The sequence below is a fragment of the Rutilus rutilus genome (genome assembly GCF_951802725.1).
Source record: "Rutilus rutilus genome assembly, chromosome: 24".
NCBI lineage: Eukaryota > Metazoa > Chordata > Actinopteri > Cypriniformes > Leuciscidae > Rutilus > Rutilus rutilus.
The window spans coordinates 5,753,594-5,761,614 of NC_140228.1; the positions used below are offsets into that span (position 1 = coordinate 5,753,594).

Sequence of the window (8,021 nt, forward strand, 5' to 3'; positions counted from 1 at the left end):
TTACATGTTAAAATAGAAAAACAGTTATGTTAAATTATAATAATATTTCACAATTTTATTGTATTTTTGATACTAAAAAAAATTAAGCCTCTGTGAGCAGAAGAGACTTCTTTCAAAAACATATCAATTCAATACCATTATATCAATTCAATCTCACTTGTCCAAACAGACTAAAACATAAAAGCCTACCTATTTTTTGACTGCTTATTTACATAAGAACAGATAAAAGTGGGAGAGAATTGGGAATAATATTGAAATACGTAAGCTATATCATTCACAACTTATTTTAATTCTAAAACTGTATTTCACTCAAAAGTCATAAGTAGAACTGTATAGCAGATGTTCCAGTACATCTGATTCCACTAGCTCGGTGTGTGATTTTATTTAAGAGCAAATGCCTTTGTTTAACTTATAAGGATATAATGCATGTACTGTATCAGATCTTTCAATTATCAACCGGCTTTTTCAGTTTTTGCAGCAATCATACCAAACCACTGGTCACCGAGTTCAACATCCACGAACAGCTCTTTAATTATTTACACCGTATATATATAAATAAAACCTGATGCCTCCCATTTCTGCCCTCTTCCATGCTTTTATTTCACGAGTTCACACAAGCTTTGCTCTGTTGTCCGTTTCTCTCTCTCAGTCTCTCCCTGATTACTCATCCCTGCAGAAAAGACATGACACTGGTTATCCACGGTTCTGCCTCACACTGGGCCAATAGGTGAAAATGATCCCGAGCAATCCTATTCCACCTTTTAATCCTCATAAATCTTGCTCTGTGAGGACACACGCTCAAACAGACTGTGCAAAACATGTGGACATGTATGTAGTGTGTCCCGCATCTCATTTCCATGATATCCCACACAAATGCTGTTAATGCTATTCCACATCAATTGCTGGTGTGGCCGGTTTCAGCATCAATGCATTTTCCATGAACGCACCGACATTAAAGCAGCACAAAACAATACTTGTTGAATGTTGTGAAAGTAATGCTCACCGTATATATAAACCCCCTGAACCATTAAACACTAGTAGAAACATATGATAAATAGACAGAAAGAGAGTTTATTTAATCCCATAACAGAAAATTGCATGCAACATCAGACACAATATACAGACATTTAGTGCACTACAGACACAGTGTAGACATCTATACTAAACAGCATACTCACTCGACCTGGGTTGAGTTCAGATCATATGTTAATCCATAAGCATAACCCGATGCTTTTCTCAGATCACGACATGTATGCTCCAGTTTTCCTCGAATGTTTTTAGTGCTGATAATTAAGAGAGTAGTAAATAAGATCATTAACACTAATGGAAACAACACACACTCTATTATAGTGTATGTTACACCGTCCTCCCCTTCATAGGCTGCTTGCACAAATAATTTCACCACCCTAATTTGATCTTCCTGCTCCCTGGCGCGTGCGAACAGGTTTCCCCCGTGGAAGAGAAGGATGATGATGATGATGGTGTTGGTGGTGATTTTGCCCCGTTTTAAATCGCCCTCCTGATGTCTAATGCAAGCGGTTCATGTTTCAGACAGACGACACACACACACACATTCACGCGCACACACACTCACGGCTCCTGGCGGAACTGCACCTTACTCGTTTATTTATTTAATTCATTTTTTCTTTCTTTCAGATGTCACGCGTGGGCGGTGGGAGGACTCACGCGAGTTCGGTAGGTGACTGTGACGTGGCGCGCGCGCGCGAAGGGAACCGAGATCACGCGTGGAGATTCATCCAAAAAATGAGTAAAGATTAGGAAGACACCGACGTTCACAGACTGTAAATGTGAAATATTTTTGTGTACAAATGACTGAGACCAGTAGTCATGATTCTACGAAAATGCATCTATTTTACTCTACTTTTATATTTAATAATAATAATAAAAAATCTTCATATCAATATGATTTAAAATGTGTGAATTAGGGTGTGAATTTTGAAGCCGCTTTTAAAGTCACCATGAAATCAAAATGGAATATTGCATAGTTCAAAGTGGTCATATGAAGCGATTTCTTGTTTTCCTTTTTCTTTCGTGTGTTGTGTAGCTGTTTGTGCATGTATAAGATCTACAGAGTTACAAAGCTCAAAGGCCCTGTCCCAAATAGCACCCTAAGCACTTGTGGTCTTCCTACGAGTCCGCACTTTCGTGACGTAATGACGCTTTGACTGTCGGGAAGAAGTCTGCTGAGGAGTCCGCAATCAGTGCGGGCTCGGCAAAAGAGCGCATTGATATCAACCGCAAAGGGGGCGCTCGCGAGCACCCTTCTGAGGCCTAAAATGACACATGGGACACCCTACGGTCTCACGGACTAAATGGACACGTGCACGCGGCAGCCATTGTAAGTCCATAAGACCGAAAGTGCATATGAAGTGTGCCATTTGGGACAGGGCCAAAGTCTCAAACCCAAAGAGATATTCTTTGTAAAAGTTAAGGCTCAGCCACACTTCATTTAAACACGCCACCACAAATCTACGTCAGTGTGTGGGGAGAGTTTCATAACACCGCCCAAATGTAAACGCAAAAAAATAAGGCGTAACTTTTATACTCGCTGCATTATTGTTGCGCCGGCGCCGCCATGTCGTAGAGACACGGCGTTTTTCGTTTCGAAAGCCAAACTACTTTGTTTAGCCTTCCAAGAGAGGACACACTTAGAACACAGTGGTTACGCTTTATTTCCAACACTGTTCCAGAACAGTACAACTAAAATATTCGACTGTGTGCTGCACATTTTTCGGAGGACTGTTTCCAGAACCTGGGAGAGTATCCGTTACAAGGCCGGCTGTACACAAAGGCTAATTCTAAAAAGTGGGGCAATTCCATCATTGCAAGTACAGTCTGGCGCTTCTGATTCACAGACACAGCCTATAAGTATATTTTCATATTTTAAGAATTTGCTATTTTTTGAGCTTTATAGAATTTGCTAAGTTTTGAGCAGTATAGTCACGCTTGTTAGTCATTTCTACGATTTCCCCCCGCGCTTTTCAGAACGATGAGCTTTGTAAAATTCGAGGTGTTTCAGAAAGGCAGGGCATAGAGGAGCAACAACAATGTACTGTATGTGTAAAATAATTACTTTTTTAAACCTAAAACCACGTAAAGACATTGCATTAAACCAAATACACAAAATAATATTATTTTTAGAACCATCATATGATCCCTTTAATATAAAAAATAACCAATGCACATATTTTTTTAATTCATGTGTCCTCCCTCATGATCTCCAATCAAAATCGGATGACGTGTTTACTGGCGTGGGGGCGGGACAAACTGCTGTCACTCACATGAGATGACAGCAATTGCAAACAACAATTCAACCATCCAATCAATTCCCCATGGACAAAATCAAGTCCCGCCCTACATTTATTTCTTGTTCGTCACAATGGGGAAGAAGAGATTATCACAACGTCAGTTTCATGCTGACTTTAAAAAACAAGCTGCTATCAACTTGCTAAGTAAGATCTACAACTACCACAAGAATGTCAGTCTAGATGCTTTACAAATTGCAGCTTCAAAGTTCACATTTGAGGTATAAAGTTGTAAAACTGTAAAACATAAAGGCATCTTAAAGTAGCCAATGTTATCCACGGAGTTATTTCATAAATTCAAAACTCGATTATAAAACATTCAATTGTATGGGTCTGTATCAAGAGTAATGGTGCGACTCCTCAGCCAAGGAATTAGAGCGGTTTACAGTGGTTATTCACATCTGTGGATCAATATACATTTCTTTTAGATGTTTGTTTTTGGAGGGAGGGAGTGGTTTTTGTGATTTCACAAAAATGTGATTGATTCCAGACTCCAACATGACACATCCATCAAGTCAAGTACGGTCAATTAACTGCACAAGGATTTTAATATTGTTCTATTAACATGCTTAAACCCTAATAGACCAGTAATAATTGTATATCTCCTACTTTTTTATGTTTATGTGTATTTGTACTTCCTGGGCATTCTGTCTCTAGATCTCTCTTGTGTGTGTGTTGTATCTCCTGGTGGTGTTGAGACTGATTGTGATGTTTCTCTTTCTTGTACCTGTGACTGTATATCTGTGGATTCACTCTCTTGTCTCCTTCCCTGATCCATTTGCATTCTTGCTCCAGGGTTCTCTTGTGCATGTGTCCTAGCCATTGTAGGTAAAATGTCAAATTCTGATGTTATTTCACTTTGCTGATTCGGTGTCAGTGTGTTGAAACACTCCCGCGGAGTGGCAGTATTCCCTCCTCTTGTTCGTCTTGTGTTTTGATCATGATGGTGTCTATCCACTGCAATATTGACACACAAGCAAAGAAACAGGACAAGCTTAATATTGAACTGACCAAATCACAAAACAAATACAGCTGCAATGATGCTGTAAGTCAGCCTTCCACCTACAATGGACAGAAAAATCTAACCAAACAAATATACTAAGGTTTGGTGTATCTGCTACCAACAGGCAACACTTGTCCTTTCTGTGGACAATGAGAAACTAACAAAATGCACTGAAACTGCTTGCTAGTGCACAGATTAAAATAAAAAGCATTTTAATGAGGGAAAAAAGTGGGTGAAGAAAAGCATCAGTATATGACGGCAAGTGCATCCATCTTACAGTATAAACCCACATGACACTTACAGTTTGGTGCACTTATACAACATATTCTGTCTGTAATGTATATGATATTTTGCCCAAACACATCTCAATGTCTCTCCTGCCATTGCGCGTGACTCGAGTATGCCATCGTCTTCCACTGCAGACAATCACAAGATATCGATTGATAAAATATTATTCAAAATACAAAAATGACATTGCTGATTGGATTGCGAATTTAAATACAACAAAAATGAAATGAACATCTCAATAGCTCTTCCCATTAAAGATACAGTAACTACCATTTCATTAGTTACAGTAACATTGTAATATTCTCTGATCATCCTCAAACTTTCAGATTAGAAAAACACAAGTGATATCTTACTGATTGCGGTATTAAACAACAAAAAAAAAGCAATTTACTTTATGTAAATTATTTTCTTCTCATTGTCTCTCAGACTTAAGTCATCTGGATCGAGTGTTTCTTAAAGCAAACTTAAGGTTCTTGTTAATAGTTGTACTTTCAGTATCAGAATGTCATCCCGTACTTGTTTTAGTAAGTCTCAATGTCTCAATCTAGCTTCATCACACTTCTGAATCCCTTAAATAAACCAAATATCAAGGTGATTTCTTAATGAGTCACAGCACAGCAGTGATCGCCCCAAAAAGTATTTGGAAACTTGAGACACAATTTAAAATGTTTACATGTCTTTGCATTATATATCAATTCAAAATATCAAAAAGAGTGGCAATTTAGAAAGAAATATAGCACAAACACACTTTTCAATAGGTTTTATAGGATACAAAATATGAGGAAATAGATAGATTGTTAAAAATAAAGACATAACGTTGCTGGTTGTTACATTTTGTGGAACATGTTCACATGTTAAAGGGATAGTTGACCTAAAAATGAAAATTCAATCATTATTATTTACGTTCCAAACCTGTACAATTTCTTTCTTCTGTGTAACATAAAATAAGACATTTTGAGAAATGTCAAGGTTTTTTTTTCTGTTCATACAATGGAAGTCAATGAGTTTTTCAAAAACTGTTTGGTTACCAACATTCTTCAGTTGTAGAGAATTGAAATGAATTTGAGAAACACAACCATGAGAGCAGCTAATTAAAAATAATTGAAAAAGTGGTTCAGAAAAGTGAAGCCGGTTCTGAGAAAAGCTGTAGCCACTTGCAGATGCCACTTAGTTTGATGTTTTGTTTCTAATCCTATGAATTTCAGACATTTTCAAGCATGAGGTAATAAAGTAAAAATGTTACATGCTTTGCCTTTTTATATATTTGAAGAGTTCAGATGCAAAAGCCTCTAAGTGCCATCTGGAATTTTCTTCTAGAATGATCATTTTTATCAAGCTCGTAGATTTAAGTTCAGTAATTTCACTTAAATGACAATTAATAGGTCATTTTCATTGCCATTTAAGTAAAATGACTGAATTTAAATCTACAAGCTTGATAAAAATGATCATTCTAGAAGAAAATTTAAGATGGCACTTAGAGGCTTTTGCATCTGAACTCTTCATTTTAACTAGAACAAAATTTTAAATGTCAATGTTAACCTGCTATATTCAGTAAATATACAACAACAGACATGAAACATGAAACAGTAACTGATGTGTTTTTCCATGAACAAAGAACAGAAATGAGCTGGAGAAGAAAAGTTTAATAATGTATATGTATTAAAACAGCATCTTACCTTTCACTTGCAAGTGAACTATTCCAGTCTGCAGATATTTGTCATGGAGATAACAATTTCTATCTGACAGCTGATCATTTCTCGAAGTCAGAGACAGAGTTCCTCTCTCCGGCTCCTGGATGGACAGACTCAGTCAGTGCTATTCATAGTTATTAATTGTTTTCTCCTGCCTGTTCATGTTTGAAACATGTTTATTTAAATACTTACAGCTGAAACTGATACAAATTGTATCTTGTAGTGTTTGACATTCATGACTTCACAAATACAGAGGCCTTTCTGTGATCTCCTGACATCTCTGAGAGTCAAAGACACATTAGATCCTGCAGTGAGAGACTCACTCGACCCTCATAGCTCTCTATCATCTGTCCATCCTTACAATGGCAGACCAGATCCTCCTTATTCCACATGATTTCCATCAGCGCTGATGGCTGGCTCAAGATGACATGACAGAACGACATCATCTCCAGGATTAAAATATGCAATGTCAGACTGGCAAACAAAAGACAACTCTGAAGAAGAGAGAGAGAGAGAGAGAAAAGAATAATTAATAAAGAAAAAATATACCTGTCAGACATGTCATAATAGTGTTTTATGTTCAGTGAGACTCAGCCGAAGCATTAGAGTTTTATAGATAATGTTTGTTTTGACTTGCCTTGCTTAGTTTCTGGCATATATTAGCTTCAGCTGTTTTTAACATTTCTGCACACCTGAGACACTGACAGAAAATTCACTGTAAGCCTAGAAAACACGGTAATATGAAACTGTCTGTGAATATCTAGCTTTTTAAAACATTATTATTATTATAATAAAACTTAACATAGGCCTAATATGATTCTTAACATAATTACTATACATAAATTATTATTATTATATTTACAGTAAATTTAGAAAAAATAAAATAAAATAAAAGGTAGCCCAACTTGTACAAATGCATGAAAATATATTAGGCATGATACTGCCCCCTACTGGCAGAACAGACAATCATGCTTTAGATATGATAAAAACAAAAAAACAAACAGATAAGTGTACACGAAATCCGTATATGTCTTTTGTAAATAATAATAATAATAAGCCTAGATACATACATAAACGCTGCCGTTTGCTAGTTGTAATGATAATGAAATTGTGACGTTAAATATAAATGAATATTTTTTACATACCCAATTTTTGTACGACTGAAACAAATATACACCTATTATATTTCTGAACGAGGTCCAGTGTTATGTATAACTTTTTTTCAAAACAATAAAGGTATTTTAAACATTTTAATTTCTGATGCCATGTCCCATTCTGAAGAGCAATTCATATGTGGTTATAGCTAATTCAACATACGATCCAATTGTATCTTAAAATACGTATCAATTATCTGCCAAAATAAACAAATGTAGGCTACTTACCTTCCTTCTGTTAACAGCAACAATCGTTTCCCAGCTTGTTGACTAGTCAGGTGAGATTTCTGTTGGAAATAGTGTAATCACGTCAGCTGATCAGGTGACATTTCTTACGTTCTTCCACGTAAATGCTACACTGAATATTCATTGCAATTAATAATGGATATGTTAAAGTATATGCCTACCTGTATAGAGTGTTATAGATAAATTAAGTTAATGTAAAACATTTTTTTTTAGATTGAAACTGAGCTTAGGTTTTCCTGAATCCCGAGTTTCAACAAGAATTCCCAGTGCGTTTAACGTTGTCTCACTTGTCACTGAGACATGAGATATGAAT

At 36.4% G+C, this 8,021-nt stretch overlaps 1 protein-coding gene and 1 long non-coding RNA gene across 3 annotated transcripts in view; both read right to left on the minus strand.

Annotated features, from left to right (window-relative positions):
- Nucleotides 1-1,292, minus strand: part of kcnc3b (potassium voltage-gated channel, Shaw-related subfamily, member 3b) — a 55,558-nt gene extending 54,266 nt beyond the window's left edge. For both annotated transcript variants that reach the window (XM_084399538.1, XM_084399537.1), the window contains exon 1: nt 1,179-1,292. The gene's annotated coding sequence lies outside the window, so the exon portion shown is untranslated. The remainder of the gene's footprint in view (nt 1-1,178) is intronic.
- A 1,875-nt stretch (nt 1,293-3,167) lies between these two features.
- On the minus strand, nt 3,168-8,012 carry LOC311284530. Its single transcript, XR_014626246.1, has 5 exons — nt 7,691-8,012; nt 6,670-6,802; nt 6,501-6,588; nt 6,294-6,408; nt 3,168-4,283 (listed from the first exon to the last, which is right to left on the minus strand). It is a non-coding gene; the product is annotated as an uncharacterized lncRNA (long non-coding RNA).
- Between the last annotated feature and the right edge of the window lie 9 nt (nt 8,013-8,021).